This window comes from Helianthus annuus, chromosome 2, assembly GCF_002127325.2.
Source record: "Helianthus annuus cultivar XRQ/B chromosome 2, HanXRQr2.0-SUNRISE, whole genome shotgun sequence".
NCBI lineage: Eukaryota > Viridiplantae > Streptophyta > Magnoliopsida > Asterales > Asteraceae > Helianthus > Helianthus annuus.
The window spans coordinates 97,246,119-97,266,829 of record NC_035434.2 but is presented as its reverse complement, the minus strand read 5'-3'; positions in this window follow the sequence as shown (position 1 = coordinate 97,266,829).

Here is a 20,711-nt window from a genome sequence, read left to right as displayed (position 1 = left end):
GGTGTCACATCATCCCCCCGTTGAGTTGGAATTTCGTCCCGAAATTCTGTAGTAGCTTCAGCCTCAGTAGTAGTTGCATTGTTCTCGAAAAACTAGGGATACTTTAGTTTCATTTGGTCTTCTCGTTCCCAGGTGAACTCTGGGCCACGACGGGAGTTCCAACGAACTCGAACAAGAGGTATTCTGGTGTTCTTGAGGACCTTAACATCCCGGTCCGTGATTTCAACTGGTTCCTCGACGAATCGCAACTGCTCGTCGATAGTGAGTTCCTTCAAAGGAACTATGAGGGTCTCATCTGACAGACACTTCTTAAGATTCGACAAATGGAAAACGTTGTGAACTGCACCGAGTTCTGCTGGTAAGGTCAGTCTGTAGGCCACTTTGCCTATTCTTTCAATGATTTCGAACGGTCCGACATACCGCGGATTAATTTTGCCCCGTTTGCCAAAACGAACCACACCTTTCCAGGGTGAGACTTTAAGTAGCACTTGATCCCCAACTTGGAACTCGAGCGGTTTCCTACGCTTATCAGCGTAACTTTTCTGACGGTCACGAGCCGCCGCCATGCGTTGTCGTATCTGTGCAATCCGTTCAGTAGCATCAACTACCATTTCTGGACCTGTGATTTGACTATCCCCCACCTCTGCCCAACAGAGAGGTGACCGGCATTTACGTTCGTACAATGCCTCGAATGGAGCGGCTTGAATGTTGGTGTGGTAACTGTTATTGTACGAGAACTCCACTAACGGAAGATGCTTTTCCCAGTTGTTGCCGAAATCGATAACACATGCCCGAAGCATGTCTTCTAGAGTCTGGATAGTACGCTCAGACTGCCCATCCGTCTGAGGGTGATAAGCTGTGCTCATGTCTAACTGAGAGCGAAAAGCTTTGTGCATTGCCTGCCATAGTTCTGAAGTAAATCGTGCATCACGATCCGAAATAATGGAGGTTGGCACTCCGTGCCTTGAGACAACTTCCTTGAGATATATGTCTGCTAGAGTGGAGAACTTATCCGTTCCTTGATGGCCAAGAAGTGAGCAGACTTTGTGAGTCGATCCACCATCACCCAAATAGTATCGTTCCCGCGCTGAGATCTAGGTAGGCCCGTAACAAAATCCATGGAAATTTCCTCCCATTTCCATTGTGGTATCTTGGGTTGCTGAAGTAGACCTGATGGTTTCTGATATTCCGCCTTGACTCTCGCATAAGTCAAACATTTGCCGACGTAAGTTGCAATGTGGGCCTTCATACTAGGCCACCAATACGTAGTTCTGATGTCGTGGTACATTTTATCCGAACCTGGATGTACCGAGTATCGAGACTTGTGTGCTTCATCCATCACAAGTTCTCGTAAACTGCCATATAGTGGGACCCAAATACGCCCCGTTACATAATAGGCGTCGTCTTCCTTCTGTTCTAATCGTTGCCTTGAGCCGCGTAGGGCTTCAGCCCTGACGTTTTCTGATTTCAATGCTTCTACCTGAGCATCTCGTATCTATGCAGGAAGACTAGACTGAATAGTAAGTTGTAGTGCTCGCACGCGTCTAGGTATAGTATCCTTTCGACTGAGAGCGTCAGCCACCACATTGGCTTTGCCCGGATGGTACTTGATGGCACATTCGTAACCATTGAGTAGCTCAACCCATCGACGTTGACGCATGTTCAATTCCTTCTGCTTGAAGATATGTTCGAGACTCCTATGATCGGTGTAGATAGTGCACTTGGTACCTTACAGGTAGTGTCACCATATCTTGAGCGCGAAGACAACAGCTCCCAGCTCCAAATCGTGTGTGGTGTAGTTCCGTTCGTGAACTTTGAGTTGGCGCGAAGCATAAGCAATAACTTTGTCACGCTGCATTAACACACATCCAAGACCCTGGATGGATGCGTCGCAATAAACCACAAAATCGTCTGTGCCCTCTGGCAGTGAGAGAATAGGTGCGCTGCAGAGTCTATCCTTTAAGTATTGAAAAGCTGTTTCTTGGGTATTACCCCAATGATAGGTAACACCTTTCCGTGTCAGTAGTGTATGCGGCTGTGCAATTTTGGAGAAGTCTTTGATGAACCGTCTGTAATAACCCGCCAAACCCAAGAATTGGCGTATTTCCGTTGGTGTATGCGGTGCAGGCCAGTTCCTGATCGAGTCTACCTTGGATGGATCAACATGAATCCCATCCTTGTTTACCACGTGGCTTAGAAAGTGGACTTCACGAAGCCAAAAGTCGCATTTTGAGAACTTGGCATACAGTTGTTCTGTTCGAAGGAGCTTCAGAATGAGTCGTAAATGCTGCTCGTGCTCCTCCTGACTCTTGGAGTAGATCAGAATGTCGTCGATGAAAACTATCACAAACTTGTCTAAATAAGGCTTGCACACTCTGTTCATTAGATCGATGAAGATTGCAGGTGCGTTCGTTAACCCGAATGGCATAACTAGAAACTCGTAGTGGCCGTAACGAGTTCTAAATGCTGTTTTGGAGACATCCTCATCCTGGACTCTCAACTGATGGTAACCTGACCTCAGATCAATCTTGGAGTAGTAGCTCGACCCTTCAGCTGGTCGAACAAGTCGTTAATGCGTGTAAGAGGATAACGATTCTTCATAGTCACCTCATTTAGTTCACGGTAATCTATGCACATCCTGAAAGTACCGTCTTTCTTCTTCACAAATAACACTGGAGCTCCCCAAGGCGAAGAGCTAGGACAGATAAAACCCTTATCTAAGAGTTCTTGCAGTTGCTTAGACAGTTCTTCCAGTTCGGTTGGAGCTAATCGATACGGTGCGCGAGCTATTGGTGCTGCTCCAGGAGCTAGTTCAATCTGGAATTCGACCTGACGGTGAGGCGGTAGCCCAGGTAAATCTTCAGGAAACACCTGAGGAAAATCGCATACAACTAGGATATCCTCCAATCTCTTCTCTTTCGTTGATGCGTCAGTAACAAGTGCCAAGATGGCAGTGTGACCCTTTCGTAAACACTTCTGGGCCTTCAGGAAGGAGATGATGCCAACCACTGCACCACTCTTGTCACCTTGAACTTCGAGAGGTTCTTTACCAGAACGGGGAATACGAACTATTTTCTCCTTGCATAGGATCTCTGCTTGTCGCTGGGATAACCAATCCATACCAATGACGATGTCGAAACTACCCAAAGCTATGGGAATTAGATCGATAGAGAAGGTCTGACCAGCGAGGATAAGATTACAACCCTGAACTACGTGTGTGGCCTCTAGACTTCTACCATTAGCTAACTCTACAACATGCTTAGTGTTCAGAAGTGTGGGTGTGCGCTTGAGCATTTGACTAACTTTCAAAGACATATAACTGGTATCCGCACCCGAATCAAACAATACAGTAACATAAAAGTCGTCAAGAAGAAACTTACCCATAATCACGTTGGGATCATTCCTGGCATCACCCTGCCCCAGCACAAATGCACGACCCCTAGCACCGTTGTTCCCATCATTGTTATTTCCCCCATTGTTGTTTCCATTGCCTTGGTTATTGTTGTTTTTGTTGTTGTTGTTGTTGTTGTTGTTGTTGTTGTTGTTCTGGTTTCGGTTTAACTGGGGGCAGTGTCTTTTGAAGTGACCTTCAGCGCCACAATGAAAACATCCCTTGTTTCCCTGTTGCTGATTCTGCGGTGCCTGCTGCTGCTGCTGGTTCTGACTTACAGGCCGTGGGCTCCTACAATCCTTGGCCTCATGACCCATCTTGAGACACCTCTGACAACGACCCTTGTTGCACTGGCCACTGTGGTGTCTGTTACAATTGTTGCATCTGGGGTGATTTCCTTGATATACTTTCTGTCTCTGACTACCCGAAGATTGCTGAACAGGGCTCTGATAGTGGTCAGTCTTTTGCTGCTGAATCTGAGACTGAACCATAGCTGAACCCTTGCTAGAATCGCCCTTCCATTTTCGCTTGTTGTCACTAGGAGTAGCAGGAGTAGCTGAAGTGGTAGCGGTAGTAGTAGCGCTGATACGTTTAGGCAGCCTGTTCTGTTCCACTGCCTGATCCGTGAGGCGATGAGCAAGACGCTGAATATCATGGATATTATCAAGGTTAGCCGATGTCACATGGCTCTGAATTTCTGGCGCTAGCCCCTTGAGATACAACTCAATGCGCTTGATTGGAGGGTCCACCATAGTTGGACACAAGATGGCCAGCTCGTTTGACCGTTTCGTATAAGCTTCAATTTCCGACCCTGTCATTTTCAGATGAAAGAGCTCCACTTCCAACTTGTGGATGTCATCACGTGTGCAGTATTCTCGTTTGATGAGTTCCTTGAAATCATTCCAAGGGGTGGCGTTAGCAGCTGCCAGCCCTAATATCTGAACTTGCGCATTCCACCAAGTCAGCGCAATTCCTTCTAGAGTACCAGTGGCGTACTTCACCCTGCGAGCCTCAGGGCATTCACACATTTCAAATACCGACTCGAGCTTTTCGAACCAATGGAGGAGTCCAACTGCTCCTTCAGTGCCAATGAACGTGCTTGGACGACAGTCCATGAAATTCTTTGAAAGTGCAAACAGGTTGCTGAACGTGTTGACCTATCGTGTATAAGAACAGGATAGAGTTAAACACAAGAGTTGGTTTAGGAGTGTAGGATCTAAGGATCCTAGAGTGAGTTACGACTGCAGGGTATACCTCCTACTTGTGCAACTGCAAGTGCCGCAGCAACTTGTTCATTAATGAGAGCCGTCAACTGGGCTTGAGTCATGTTAATACGTCCAGCCATGATCTTCATAGCAAAGGTAACATAAGTAAGAGTGGTTCGCGAAGAGTGCGATGACAGAAGAGAGTAAGCACATAAGCATTCTCAGGCAATAGTTGTTACGTTTATCTAAGCGTACCATGAGCAAAGTTCTATGTATTCAAACAAGTAGGCAATAATACATACACCATATTACCTAGGATGTTGAGGCTTGCACGTGGAGCGAGGCGTCGTTGTGGATCGTTGAGCACTGTACAGGTTATAGTCTGGTTTTAATAAAAACGTTTTCCCCTTATTAAAACCAAGTTCTCTATAACCAATGGCTCTGATACCAATCTGTCACACCCCCAAAATCCACACGCGGAGTACCACCGCTTGGAGGCGTGACATGACCAGGATCAAGCCATCAATCATATTGAACAATATAAAGTAAATGAAATTCAACCCATCAATATAAAAGGTGTTCAACACCAAACATAGTTTACGTATTCAGCAGAAGCATAATTGTAAAAATTCAACATAAGTATCAAGTTCACAAAATGTAAATGTTTGACATGGAACTCAACAGTCCATGTTCCCACAACGATCGCGCCTCCCGTGCAAGCTCCATGAGTACCTATGGTCCTGCAAGGCATGTAACAGAAAGTCAACAACTAGTTGAGCGAGTTTACAGTAAGTAAGTTCGTAATAGTAGGTACATTGCATCACCATGCGTTATTAACTAAGTCAATTGTATGTTCTTTTAGTGGGGGCTTCCCATGTGTGTATATACTAGACTAGAGGTAACCATAAGTGTTCTTCTTAACCCGAGAACAGTAGTACGTACGAGGTTTACGTAGGTTTTATGTAAGGGTCCTTCTTATCCCGAGGACAGTGGTACGCGGGGGTTACGTAGGTTTTACGTAGGTGCCCTTCACAACCCGAGGCAGTAGTGAGTATAAGCTTACGTAGGTTTTACGTAAGTGCCCTTCGCAACCTGAGGACAGTGATAAGTTACAAGTATACGTAGGTTTTACGTAAGGGTCCTTCGCATCCGAGGACGATGGTAGATAGTCTAGTAACAGTGTAAATACAAGTAATTGTTCAATCCCATTCCTTCAATCCCATTCCCTACCCACCGGGAAATCCCATGCCTTGGTAAGGGTGTGAACTCACCTTGGTTTGCTCGGTATGCTAAGTATGCGCTCACAGTTAATCAATCAAGTCCTAAAGTATGCACATAAACGTAATCAGTTTGTATTCACGAAGTTCACGTATAAGCACAATCATAGTGAATATCGCATCAAAGATCACCAAGTAGCATGTATCAAGTATTCAAGTTCATTCAAGTTATGCTTCACATTTGATGACAGTTAACTAACTCAGTTAACTTTAACAGAATTTAACCAAGCTATTGTGAAGTTTACTCATCCGGCGAAACACCCCTGTTTCGCCGTGAATCCCCTTCGACGAAACCCATCCCTTTCGTCATAATTATCCTTGGCGAATCACATCTGTTTCGCCGTGCCTGCCCATGGAGAAACACATCTGTTTCGTCGTATTCGTTTCTTCAAGACTGGTGTTGGCGAAACACATCTGTTTCGCCGTGATAGCCGTTTCGTCAAAACATCGGTTACGTCAACTAACAATAATCGCCATCAACAGTTACGCATTTAAAGAAACCCTAATCATCAGTTCATTATACATCAATCATTTATCCATCATCAAACCGAATCATCATACGGAAATCATCAGAATCATGGGTACCATAACAAAATCATGTGTTAACCTTAGGTAATCTACGCATATGTTGACCATAACATGGGGGTATAATCACAGATTCAATATCATCAATATTCTAGTCTGATCATCAGTAACAACCAATCCGATTTCGATACACAGAATTGTAACCGATAAGATAGATTCTAATATTGTCAAATTATCAACCAATCATGAACATAACCATTATCTAGCATCGATCCCTAATGATTTCAAGCAAATATAATTAATCAAGATATCAATCAAACAATCATGCAAAGGTTTCACACTAACCGCGATGATCCGTATGTTAACGAGATCGATTACAAGAAGATCCGGGGACACGTAGTTGCCGTCAGCAGGGAAAGAGAGCTCTAGGGTTTGATGTTTGTTCGGAAGGTGTGAAACTGAATGTGTTTCACGTTTTAATATTCAACTTAACGTGTTGGGCCCTTAATGGGCTTCGCGGATCACTGGGCCGGTGAAACGGCCTGTTTCGTCGAGATGTAGATGGCGAAACATTCCGTTTCGTCGAATTGAGCTATGGCGAAACACAATCCATTTCGTCGAGATTGAAGTGACGAAACAGACTTCTGTTTCGTGGGGTTCTTTCATGTGTTAAACAGTTTAAGTTTTCTAACAAGTTTCATGTTATAACATCAATCACATACATGCAACAATCACAGTACGTTTCATCATAACACAACGTGTACAGTTACAAGTCAAACAAATCAAACAACTAAACAGTCAACGTGCAATAAATGCGAATAAGGAATCCTGGAAACTCGAGTTGTCACAATACTTATAGGGTTATGCAAAGGAGTTGCAAATTCCTCGTCTAACAAATTCGAGCAGCTTCCAGCCTATTTACGTATTTGCACATGTCACTTAGTCCTTTGAAAATACGTCAGTTTTCACTGGTAAATACAATCAACCGACACATTTTGAAAACATTTTCAAAAATTGATTTAGGTGCATAAGGCATGAAAAATCTTTTATACTTGGTACAAACTATATCTCATGTTATCAGTTTTACATATTTGCTCTACATACGGGGCCCGGAAACAATGTCAGTTCATGATTAACCGACACACCACTTATCCCTTTCCGGGAAAACCATATTTGGGTAACAAAATTTATACCTTATTCCCTTTTTGGAGAATAATAAACCATATCGCATCTGTCAGGTGTATGCCTACACCCCGTGCTTAGGTCGTGGCCACTTACAATTAAATGAGTCAAGGATATCCAGGACACGTTCGCATTAACCCCCAATGTTTAAGTCAAGCAATACGAATTAAAACGGGTTATTTGAATTTCTCGACACATTGGTTTTCGAATCCCATACCCGACCATGCGGTAATTATTTTACCGTATCCCAAGCCTATATAGGGAAAATAGGTTAATGACTCAGTCGTATTCAACTAAATAAGCGTAGGTACAATTTACCGGAAGGCTCTAGTCTGGAATGATGGTATAAATAACCAATTAGAATGCTACCGGGTCTTAATTAAGTCATAGACTTAGACCGGCTAGTTTTAAGTATGTAATACGGTACGATACGCTTGATTAAATGATGACCGGGATAGAATGTAATTTAGACCCAACAAGTATGAAGACTTGTACAATATGGGTAAACTAAATACATTCTGGATTTTGATGTAAAAATGATAAGGTTAAACCCGTTTCGGTAAACTTACGTAAATTAGAACCGTACGCATATAAGCGATAACAAGTAACCCTATGAGTCATATACAAGTTCCACAAGTCATTATGCTTTAAACATGTTATAATATCAGTAGGATACTAACATGTATGCCCATTAAGGTTTTAAAATCGAATTAAGCCTCATATGGGTGTTTTGGTCATTTTCTGACTTATAAAAGGAGCTTGCAAGTAAACTAATGTTATGGTCATGAACATTCTGGAAAATATTTACTTTACGATATAATATCACTAGGATATCAATTATATGTGTGGTTTATGCTTTAAGGCCAAAACTATGCACTATAGGGGCATTTTGGTCATTTCACACATAGTTTTAAGGACTTATTTGGGATTCTGAGTTCATGTCTTATACCTATTGCAAAAACATTTAAAATGATTTATAAAATCAGTAGGTAACAAGTCTTGGGTGATAAGTATGGTTTAAAACCATACTATGCGCCTAAATGGTGTAAAAGTCGTTAAATGACGATATTAATGATGTTTTAGTAAATCTAATGTTATGACCAGATTTGAATAGTTAAAATATGTTAATTGTTATAACATATCATTAGGTAAAAGGTTTGGTATAATTATTATGTATAAAAACCATTTTAAGTGCCTTAAGGGGCATTATCGTCATTTAGGAATATTTAACAAGAACTTGTGGATAAACGTAGTATATAATCTAACTTGACATCCCAAATAATCCTAATAATGATATCACGTCAGTAGAAAATAAGTTCTACCAAGAAATTATGCTTAAAACCATTTTAGATGTAAAAAGGGCATTTTAGTCCTTTCAAAAGCATAATTTACAATTATTAAGCAAACTCAGTTTATGACCAGATTTATGACATCAAAATATGCTAAACATGTTAACATATCAGAATATAATTTATTTGCATGTTCATGTATGCCTAAAATCTCATTTTTAACAAAAAGGGCAATTTAGTCAACTTTAAGCATAATAACGGAACTTGCAATATCATCTCAGTTTACTATATGACATGTAACATAACCTTAGGGAGTTATGCTACATCATATTATGATCACAACGGAACCTTCAATCAGTAGCAAACTAGTTCTAATTCGGTTCATAGTCGAAAGTCAAAGCAGAAGTCAAACTTCGCGACTTTCGGTTGCGAACCGACCCTAAAATTGGAATTGACGAGCCGAACATGTTTACACATGTTATAATAATTATTACCAAGTTGTTTAAGTGATAAAACATATTTTAGAACACTTCTAAACTCAGATCGTAATTATTTAAAAAATTTACCCGTTGACTTTTTAAAATATTAATTCGTTGACTCGTCAATTGACCAAGCAAACGTGATTCTTAGGAGGTGCCCTTTTGAGAGATTAACACCTACCTAATTACAATCACGTAGCCATGTTCGTTGCGAACAATGGCTTGATCTTTTAAAATCTAACTAAAAGTCAAAGCGTTTATCGTAAACGCTCGTCTTTTTGGCTTTAAAAGCCTAATAAATGAACTAGTCACGAAAGGAACACTTACAAGTGGTCCTATGGACTTAAAAGAACTCAGAGGATGCTCCCAAATAGTTCAGGAACTTCCAAGTTGAGAGATAGGAAGAAAGAATGAAAAGGTGCAAGGAAATATGGTGAAGAACACCTCTATTTATAGGATTTGGAAGTGAACAAGATCTTTCCAAGTGTTTAGGGACCTCATGAGATCATAACAGGTGTCCCAAAACAATTTACAAGTCCATGGTTTGATTAAAATGGTTTTAGTTATGTTTGGGCTTCAAGTAATGAAATAAAACTCACAAAAAAAATATAGTTGCTGTTAATGGCTCGCAGCCTGCGAGCGAGTCCGGCCCAGCCACAAGTTTGGGTTTTGGCAGTTATGGCCCTCCAATTCTTTTATACACATTTTCAACTTTCATGATTTTACATTTTTAGCATATTATTTTCTAGTCTCACTTATAATATTATTTTAAGGTACAGACGTCGTTAGTGGCCAATCTTAGGCACACCTAGGAGTACGATCGAGCATCACGGAGTTCCCAGTTTGTTTAAAAGGTCGCTCAAAGGTGTAGATTTACACGTTAACGCTTTTAGTCCTTTCAACGCACAAACTTGTGCGTATTATCGTTTAATGGCATCAAAGCCTTAAACGGACAATATTAGGCATTCCGGAGAGTATGATTAAACATTTTGATGCTCCGGGTTCGTTAAAAGGTCACTCAGAGGTAAGAATTAACATGTTGGCACTTTGAACCTTTCGATGTATAACTTATGATTTTTATCGTAAACAGTTTTCTTTATCCAACAAGTGGCTTTATAAGAGAATACGAATACCGTGTAAGGTCATTCAGAGGCTTAGTTTAAGCAAGTTGACACTTTTAGTCCACCACACTCATAGTTTTAGATTTTGACAAAATTAGTCCCTCATTGTCAATGTTTGACTTCATTAGGGTTTAGTACACGTGTCAACACATCATTGGACACGATTTTACGAGGTGTTACATCCTCACCCCCTTAAAAGAAATCTCGACCCCAAGATTTGTTCAAGAAGATGGGGGTACTTTTATCGCAAAAATGAACTTGACCACCCATGTATATTTGGGACCTCTACAGGCATCCTGCTTAACCTTTATAATAGGTACATGTTTCCGTCGGAGCTTCTTAACCTGTTGATCCTTAATCGATACTGGTTTCTCAACAAACCACAGGTTTTTATTTATCTGCACATCTTTAGGCTACATAGCTAGCGACTCATCGGCTAGACATTTCTTTAAATCACAAGTGTGGAACACATTGTTGTAGGATCGTGTAGCTGACCCGAATGAGTCGTTCAGAGAAGTTTTGATCTATTTCAGGTGCGGAAAAACAAGAAATAGACTTAGAAACAGCTTAATCTTCACTTTAAACACTGATTTGATTGATTTAACAACTATTACACCCAAGAATCAAACCGGAAGCACCTCGGTATGATTTTCAAGAACCTACACAACTAATTCTGATTTCGCTCGGACACACTATATATAGGCACTCTGATTCTGCTTGAACATGCTCAAGCGGAATCATCACTTCAAGCGAAATCTCCACTAAACAACTCAAGCAGAATCAAGTCTTATGATTTCGCTTGAAACTGCCATGAGCACTTTCAAGTGGAATCAGCTTGAATCACACTAAACTTTACAATTTTCTCTTAAAATGTGCCCTGATTTATCCTATCTAGAACAAGACTCGATACAAGATGAAGTCGACAGATGCATGCACTAACAGACTCCCCCTCAGATGTTGACGAGTCGAACGTGTCGAGTCTTTGCATCTTCAGTCTTGATCAGTCTCTGGGCTTCACTATCTTTAACAACATCAACAGACTCCCCTTAGCAATGTGTTGGCATTCCTTAAGATCATCAGCATCATCTGCTTCAGGATCGACATCTGGCTTTCACAGGTTCAAATCGTTGCCTAGTCCAAACCTTGTCCATTGAGTTCTCAGGTATCAGAACCTGACTCTTCAAGCTTAAGCTTCTCAGGATCGATCAACCTGGCTCTACTAACACTCAGCTTTGACGTTGTTCCAAGATCGTCACCAGGCTCACGTTCAGCTCAGGTTATCTGCACAATCTCTACCTCACAATAAATTCCTCATTTAATCTCAATATGTATGCATTAACTCAAACTCTCCATCAAATCAAAACAAACCTCTGATGAACCACATGTAAATTTGTTTAAAAACACATTCATTTAAGAACAAACTCCCTCTCACAAATTGGTCATCATGTTTAGCACTCGGAATTTTGAAAATCAACTTTTCAATCCCAGTTGTCAAAAATCTTTTTGAATTTTTCAAAATTTATGCTAAAACACGCTAAAAATCTTTTTGGAGTTTTGAACTAAGAGAAATGTAATGCAATAAAGAAATATTTACAGATACTATTTTTGTGAGTTTGTGTAAGAGGATCATATCAGATTTTTGAGACAAATCACTAACACCGTTAACCTTCATTTCATTTTAAGTTTTAAACAATTCACCTAGATTGTCAGTATATTGATCCACTTAAATTTTCACACAAAGTTCAACTGATCCAAGATACGATATTAATGTCTAATAAACTTAAACTTATTCGCATGTCCCACTACTTGAATATACTCCCGTATCCAGATCCCAATATTCAGTCTTACAGGTGAGTATACCACAGATGATATCTATAAAGGGATTAGATGCGAAACCGTGAGAGCTCAGGTCAGAACTTCCGTTCAGCAAAGAGATGATGGCTCGACTTTTGGTGTGTCCCTATTAGAGGATCTTTTGTTTCAACAGCAATGGCTATCAATTTTATTGTTTCATCAATTTGCTGAGGGCGAACTTATATTTCAAAACATTTGGAGAAAGTATTATACGGGGACTAGGTCAGAATTTCCATTCAGCAGGAGTCCCGGGATAAAACCCCAGATATCACTGAGTATAAAGGCCTAGTATCTCAGAAAGAGGGACCTTTCAAATAAGATTTCGGGGGTTACCCATATATCCAAGAAATTGTGCCCCACAAAATAAGCAAGTTTGAATTTAGGTTTATATCTCGTCATAATTTACTAAATGTGCAAACACCTACTGGCATATCCTTAGTGAGATTGTTTATCACATTTTTACTTTACATTTCTTTAGCATGTTGTGACAGTCCACTGATGTACTATCATTTCGTCTTTTTGACAACAAAACTCGTTTTTGATTTTATCATGTTTTTGACTTTTTCAAATTTTCTAATGTTTTTGGATTTTCTGAAATTTTTACTCCCCCTAAAATGCAAACACATTTAAAGAAATTTGAAAACAAACTGAGCTCTTGACCCACTTTGTAGAAACAAAAATTAAAAACAAACTATACGGAAAGTTGACAACCGATATCAAATAACCTCAATTCGCCATCCACTAGGCATAAAGAACTCCCCCTTTCAACAAACTATTTTCTCATTATGATTTCAAAACACTTAAATTTGTTTTAATCAAAATGATTTTTCCGGAAAATAAGTTTGTTTTAACCACTTGTAGGGATTGGTTCATCATCTTGTTCATCCAATCACTTATATGAGGATTACATCAAGTTCAAACTAATGACCTTGATGAATCACTTGTAAGATCCAACCTCTTACCACTTGTAAGAATATCCAAAACATATAACCACATGTAGGAATAAAACATCTACACAAACCATTTTACCAATCAAGATGCCGATTCCTGCTTTGCACTTACCAACCTGGAAGCTCCGGCATAGTCCTTCACCTGTAAAAATTTACCACATGAAAATTCATTCACACAATCTATTTAAACATGAATGATGCCGATACCTGATCCACGATTACAAACTTGGGATCTCCGGCATAGTCCGGATTTTTCAAGGGAAAAGAATTTCCACCCAAGTCTTACTAACCTTGGGTGTTTTCAACTCTTGCTCAGTAGGGTTATAGGTTGCTTTCTTTGTCGCATAAAAATCTTTAACCCCTTTTACTTTCCCATCAATCATTTTCTCAAAAATTTTCTTAACATTCCCATTGAATGCTTTCTCAATATCAAATTCCTTCTGATCAGAAAAGAATTGATTTGAGATCTCAACCTTACCAACTTTTTGCTTAATTTTTTCAAACTTCAAAGATGGAATTTCAACATCATCTTTTGAAGACACAGATTTTTCTTTTTTAACCTCAACTTGTGGCTCCTCTGATTTTGTGGAATCAGGTTCATCGCCAACTTTCTCATCACCCTTCTTAACAACCCACACTTGGTTGTCTTTCGCTTTCTTTTTGTAAAAGTTTTTCTTTGAGCACTCACCAACTTCATGAATCGAATTTTCAAACGTTTTGAAATTTTCAGTTGGTGGTTCATCATCGACAACTTTTTCTTTTAGTTTCTTAGAAACTCCCTGTTTTGTCTTTGTCGTTTGAGAATAAGTTGATGCAATGTGACCAACTTCATTGCATTTGAAACAGGTTCGAGTCTCTTTAGGATGAAACACTCCAGTTCCTTTCCTTTTCTTTTCAGCAAGAACTCCTGGTTTGATTGTCTCCAGAAAGGTTTCTTCTGTTCTTCCTCAGCACTTCCACCTGAAACAAATTTGGTTTTAGAATTTTTCTCATTTATATAATTTTCAGGTGGTGTAAAACCCAAACCTTTCTTTTTATAGCTACCATTATGGTTTGGTTTCTTTTGAAAACCAGAACCAGAATTGTAACCCTTTTTCTTGTTTAACCGTTGTTGAACTCTTGAAGTGTATTTTTTTAGGTTTTCCAGTATGTTGGGATTGAACCCTATCAGAGGAACAGATAATTAAAGCCAAAACTGGATCAGAGCAGTGGATCCAGAATAAGCAGATGATTACATACAAATCTCTCCCCTTGAAAGTGATTTCAACATCTGCTGACCTCCTATTTGCTGATCTTGCTAAATGCTGACCTACAACTGCTGCTCAAGTAAAGACCTGATGAAAGACTAAAGCCCTGCTGATTCAATCTACTGCTTTGAGTCAAGCTCTGCTGATCCGGACAAGTGCTGCTGGGTTCACAACAGTAGAAAGTTGCAGCAGCTGATCAATAGTCTGTTTTGTAATGTAATGTAATAGAAGTAGTTAACATGGCAGTGTTTGTATAGATCAGAGGTTAGAGTTTGTTAGGAGGTTAGATGTCACTTTCATGGTGACGTCAGCTAAGATGCTCAGTAGTTTGCAAGTGCCTATAAATAGATCAGTACTTTGTACTGTTCTATTAGCTCTTTTGCATCATCGTCTTCTTTGCACGAACAAACAACTGAGCTCTGGCTGAGGGGGAGTTTGCATTCATTCATCAATCATTGTAATCGTTATTGAAATAAATTCAATCTTCCGATTCATTGTGTAAAGATGTTTGATCAAAGTATTACTCTCGTTTGATTGTATGCAAAGTTTGTTTTCATCTTAATTCCGCTGCACACTCATTCATTTTCACTTTAATTACAAACACAAAATACAATCAGAATCAAACTCATATCCAACAATTGGTATCAGAGCCTGGACAGTCAAATTTGATTTAACAATCATTTTGATGTAAATAGTTCAGCTCATAACAGTTGATACTGATCGTTTGTTCGTTTGTTGAAAAACAGAGCAAGGATTAATCACCATTAAAGTTGATTTCTCAGTGTCTGTAAAACAACAAGAATGACTTCACAATCTCAGGATGATAAAAACAACATCGGCTCTCTTTTTAAACCACCTATGCTAAAAGGAAATGAGTACAACATCTGGCAGAGGAGGATGGGTCACATCCTCGCTCAACAAAGCACAGGTTGTTGGAGGTCTGTCGTCTTTGGTCCCCATGTTCCTACAGTGCTAAGCGCTGAAATACTAAAAAGTTCGTTCCAAAACCAGTTGAAAACTATACCGAAACCGACTTTCAAAAGATCGAACTAGATGCTAAAGCGTTTAGCATCATAGCATCAGTGCTGCCAAATGAAATATATGCTGGACTGTTACACTGTAACAGTGCCAAAGAGTTATGGGACGCGCTTAAGGAACAGTTTGGGGGAACCGAAGAAGTCATAGAAAACAATAGGGAAATCCTGAACCAACAGTATGAAACATTCTGTCATGTTAAAGGTGAATCACTGACGCAACAATTTGAGCATTTCAGTTGTCTCATCAGTGAACTGAGGCTTGTTAAAACCACTTTTACAAACTCAACTCAAAATAGCAGGTTCCTCAGGTCACTGCCAGAAAAATGGGACACCATAGCTTTTGTCACCCGTAATTCACCTGAGTTCAAGGATCTGACCTTGACCCAACTCCACGGTCGACTCCTGACCTACGAAAGGGAGTTGAACCAGAAAAGGAAGTTACAAGAGTCAGGAAAAACCGTTGATGATTATACATTCGGTAACACTGCTCTTCTGGGTCAAGAAGAATCTGGGAGTAGTGCTAAGGATCAGGGTTATGATCACTTCATTGACATAACTGCTGGTTCAAATTTTAACAACCCTGATCCTCACACTGCAAGTTTTGCATTCACTGCAAACGAAAACCAGATGTCAGACAATCTAAGCTTTGAACTCAATGATTTACAGCATTTTGATCCCACTGACTTAGAGGAAATGGACATTTTGCACCAACTGGCCTTGCTAAGTGTTAGAACTAGCAAATTTTATAAAAGAACAGGGCGAAAATTCCCAGGTTTGCATGGGAATCTAAGGGTTGGGTTGGATAAATCGAAAATCAAGTGCTACAAGTGTAATAGGTTGGGACACTTCGCTAGGGAGTGTAGGAGTCAAACTACTGGTCCCATAATCACTCATCCTAGCTCAAATCCTAGACCTCAAAATCAAGGCACTGTGCACTATGCCCAATATGCCCCATCAGCTCAAATGAACACTGCTCACTATGCTGCTGCCCCTGTGCCAGTGCACTATGTCCAAACCACTGTTCCACATATCCAATATGTTCAAACCCCTGTCCCTCAGGCACAAGTGCAACCTGTCCCTCAGCAGCAGTACAACCAGATCAACAAAGTTTTTTCACTCAAGGGTTTGTTGACTGGAGCAGTATGCCTGAAGACCTTAGTGATGAAAATTTTGCACTCTATGCTTCAAATGTTTCTTCTCATAATGAATTTTGTTTGATGGCATTAGAGTCAATAAAAGAGGGGGTTGAAACTGAAGAGGAACAGCTGAGTATTGAAACAGTGGATGAGGTGACTGAAGCAGTGGTTACTGCTGTGGCTGGAGAACTACTGTTGGGAGAAAGTTCAGGTACCCTGATTGAACCACTGACAGACCCATGGTCCGAAGAGAACAAGGAAGAAAAGAAAGAAGAAAAAGCAGGTGAGAAAGAAGAAAGAGCTGATGATGAAGAAAATCCTCAATGTGATTGTGCAATGATGGCTGCTGCCAAGGTATCACCTCAAGTTCTAGAAAAACTATGTTCTGACAATTGCATTATTGCTTTTGCTAACATCAAAGAGGTGAACGAAAACCTTCGAGATAAAATCTTATCTGATGAAGTCAAATTTGAAAGATCTCTAAAAGACCTTAAAAACAAATTGGCTGAAAAAGACAAAGAGATTAGCAGCATGAAAGAAGAGCAGAGCATAACCAAAACCCAACTCCAAACTTTGGTAGAAAAATACCAAGTTTGCAGAAAGGAGTTAGAGTCCACCCAGATCACATGTGAGAGATGGGTGGAATCATGCAAAGGGTATGAGGTTATGCTTGAAAAACAGATAAAAAGCAATGTGAAATTTGGGGTTGGTTATAGAAAACATGATGATGAAAACACTGCTTTTGAAAAATCTGTTCCAACCACTGATGTACTCACTGAGTTCATCCCCACAAACAAGAATGGCCAAGAAGTGAAAATCACTGACAAACTTGGTAACAAAATCACACTTGACAGACCAATGGGATCCTCTACTTTTGAGGAGCTTGAAGATCATCAGTTTAAACCAAAATGGTCTGATGAGTGTGATATTCTTGAAAATTTCAAGCCAATGGACTTTACATCAACTGATGGTGTTAAAGCTCCAAAAGCTAAAGTCATACATCTCAAAGACATCCCAGCAATGGTTAAAACCTCTGCTGCAAAGGAGTCTGAAAAGAGAAAGAAGAAAGAAAAAATTGATAACTTGTTTTGTGAATTCTGTGAGAAAAGGAATCATCTAACAAAAGACTGTTTCCACTTAAAAGCCTATGATATAAACAGAACAAGTGTCATAGTTCCAGCTGAAAGTTACATTGTTTGTGGTAAAACAAACCACAAAACTCAAGCATGTGTGTATCTCAAAAACTTTGATGTAAAAAAGAATGAGTACCTTGCTAAAACATCCTTGAGTCCATCATCATCATCATCTGTCAAATTCACCAAGAAACAACCACTGTTTGTACCAGTTCAAACAGCTGTCACAAAACAGCTGAACCAAACATCTGTCAAAAGAGATGTTCAGGTTACTGATGCACCCCCTGCCAATCAGTTTAGAAAAGGCAAGGAAAAACAGTCTTACCAAAGGATTCCACACGTTTATGAGGCCTACAAAAGGCCCTCTAAACCTAAAGTGAATAGGCATCCTTTTGGTTATCAGCAGGTGATTGGTCAAGACCCTCAACAGTGGTTAGCAAGAAACAGTACTAAAACTGACCAAACCCCTGACCTAACCACTGTCCATCACTCTGCATCCATACCAGACACTGCTGAATCCCCATCCAAAGCCCTGTTGGCTTTGGAGCCCTTAATGAACTAATCCTTTTACTTCATGTGCAGGGAGCTTCTGCATGCTTTGATAGTCTTTGGTATGTAGATAGTGGAGGCTCCAGGCACATGACAGGATGTAAAGCCCTCCTCAAAGACTTTAAAATCCATGGAGGGGGTGATATATCCTTTGGGAATAATAGTAAAGGGAAAGTTCTAGGGTCTGGTACAGTACAATCTGGAAATGTAAAATTTGAAAATGCCAATCTAATAGACAATCTAAAATTCAACCTTCTGAGTGTATCACAAATGAGTGACAAAGGGTTTGGGTCATTCTTCACAAAAGATTGTTGTAGGATTGTTGGACCAGAAATGGTCAAAAAGATTGAAGCAATAATCAAAACTGGTCAAACTAAACTTGTTGCTCAAAGAAGTGGCAATGTTTATGTTGTTGATATGTCAAAAGAGTATCCCAGAGCTGATGCCTGTCTGTTCTCAGCTGCCTCTAACAAAGAGACAGAACTTTGGCACAGAAGGCTGGGGCACACAAATCTTAAGACAATCAGTGAAATTTCAAAAAATGGTTTGGTGAGAGGCCTACCACAAAAATTGTTTTCATGTCCTGAACATTGCATTTCCTGTTTAAAAGGAAAACAGCATAAAAGTTCTTACAAGTCCATTGAAGAGTCCAAAACAACCCAGTGTTTGCAAATGCTACACATGGATTTGTTTGGCCCAGTTCAAGTCATGAGCCTCAAAAAGAAAAGATATTGTTTGGTTATTGTTGATGACTTTTCTAGGTTTACATGGACTTTCTTTTTACACTCAAAAGATGAGACTGCAGGCATTTTGCAAGACTTTGTGACACAGGTTGAAAAGCAATTTGACTTTCCAGTGAAAAACTTCAGGAGTGACAATGGCACAGAATTTAAAAATAAGGAGTTGGATGCCTTCTGTGTGAAGAAAGGGATTGTAAGGCAGTACAGCATCCCTAGAACACCAGAGCAAAATGGGGTGGTTGAAAGAAAGAACAGAACTTTGATTGAGGCTGCCAGAACTATGCTTGCAGATTCAGGTTTGCCATTAACTTTCTGGGCAGAGGCAGTAAACACTGCTTGCTATGTCCAGAACAGAGTTTTAATAAACCCCAGGCACAAAAAGACTGCTTATGAAATTCTGTATAAAATCAAACCACTGATCTCATATTTCAAGGTGTTTGGCTGCCCATGCTTTATTTTGAACTTAAAAGATTCCATTTCAAAATTTGCTGCCAAAATTGATTGTGGTTATCATCTGGGATACTCAACCACTGCCAAGGCATAAAAGTGTTCAATACACGGACCAAGGCAGTGGAGGAGACTTTGAATGTAAAGTTCAATGAACTTTCATCAATGAAAATCCCAGCAAATCCTGCAGATCTGTTTGATCTTGAAAAATTTACTTTTGAAAATACTGCTGTCAAGACTAACAGTGCAGGTCCATCAGAGGATACAACACCAGACTATGGGTATGAAATCATCATCCCTCAAAGGTCTGCCACAAAGGGAAAGGCACCAGCTGTTCAAAACAGTTGTCAAAGCTCAACCACTGCTACCTCAACAGTTGTTGACCAAAGTAGCCCATCCACCACTGTTTCCACATCCTCAAACACTGCTGACAAAAGTCCTCAAACAGTGGATAAAAGTCAGCAGTTGTCCACTTCATTACCTCATATTCCACCACCTTTTGAAGCCACTGCTAGGTCATCAAAGTCACCAGCAGTGGTTAGCTCAGATGATACACATTTGCAGCCTTCACCAACAAATGCCATCATACCATACCAAGGAGATTTAATCTTCTTGAGATCTCATCCACCTGATCAAATCATTGGCAACATCAATGAAGGGGTGCTCACAAGAAGCCAAACCCAAAACATTTGTCTTTTTGCTGGTTTTCTATCACTCCATCAGCCAGTCAAGTACCAAGAGGCACTGAAAGACAACAGCTGGGTAGAAGCCATGCAAGAGGAGCTCCAACAGTTTAAAAGACAACAAGTATGGGAGCTTGTACCACTGCCAGAAGAGGTCAGTCCCATTGGCACAAAGTGGGTCTTCAAGAACAAAACTGATGAAAGGGGCATTGTTGTCAAGAATAAAGCCAGGCTTGTGGTTCAAGGTTACAGACAGGAAGAGGGGATTGATTATGATGAAACATTCGCCCCTGTTGCAAGATTGGAAGCCATTAGACTGTTCCTGGCCTTTGCTGTCAACCACAACATGAAGGTGTTTCAAATGGATATCAAAAGTGCTTTCCTCTATGGTACAATTCAAGAAGAGGTGTATGTATGTCAACCTCCAGGTTTTGAGGATCCATTTTATCCTGATCATGTCTACAGG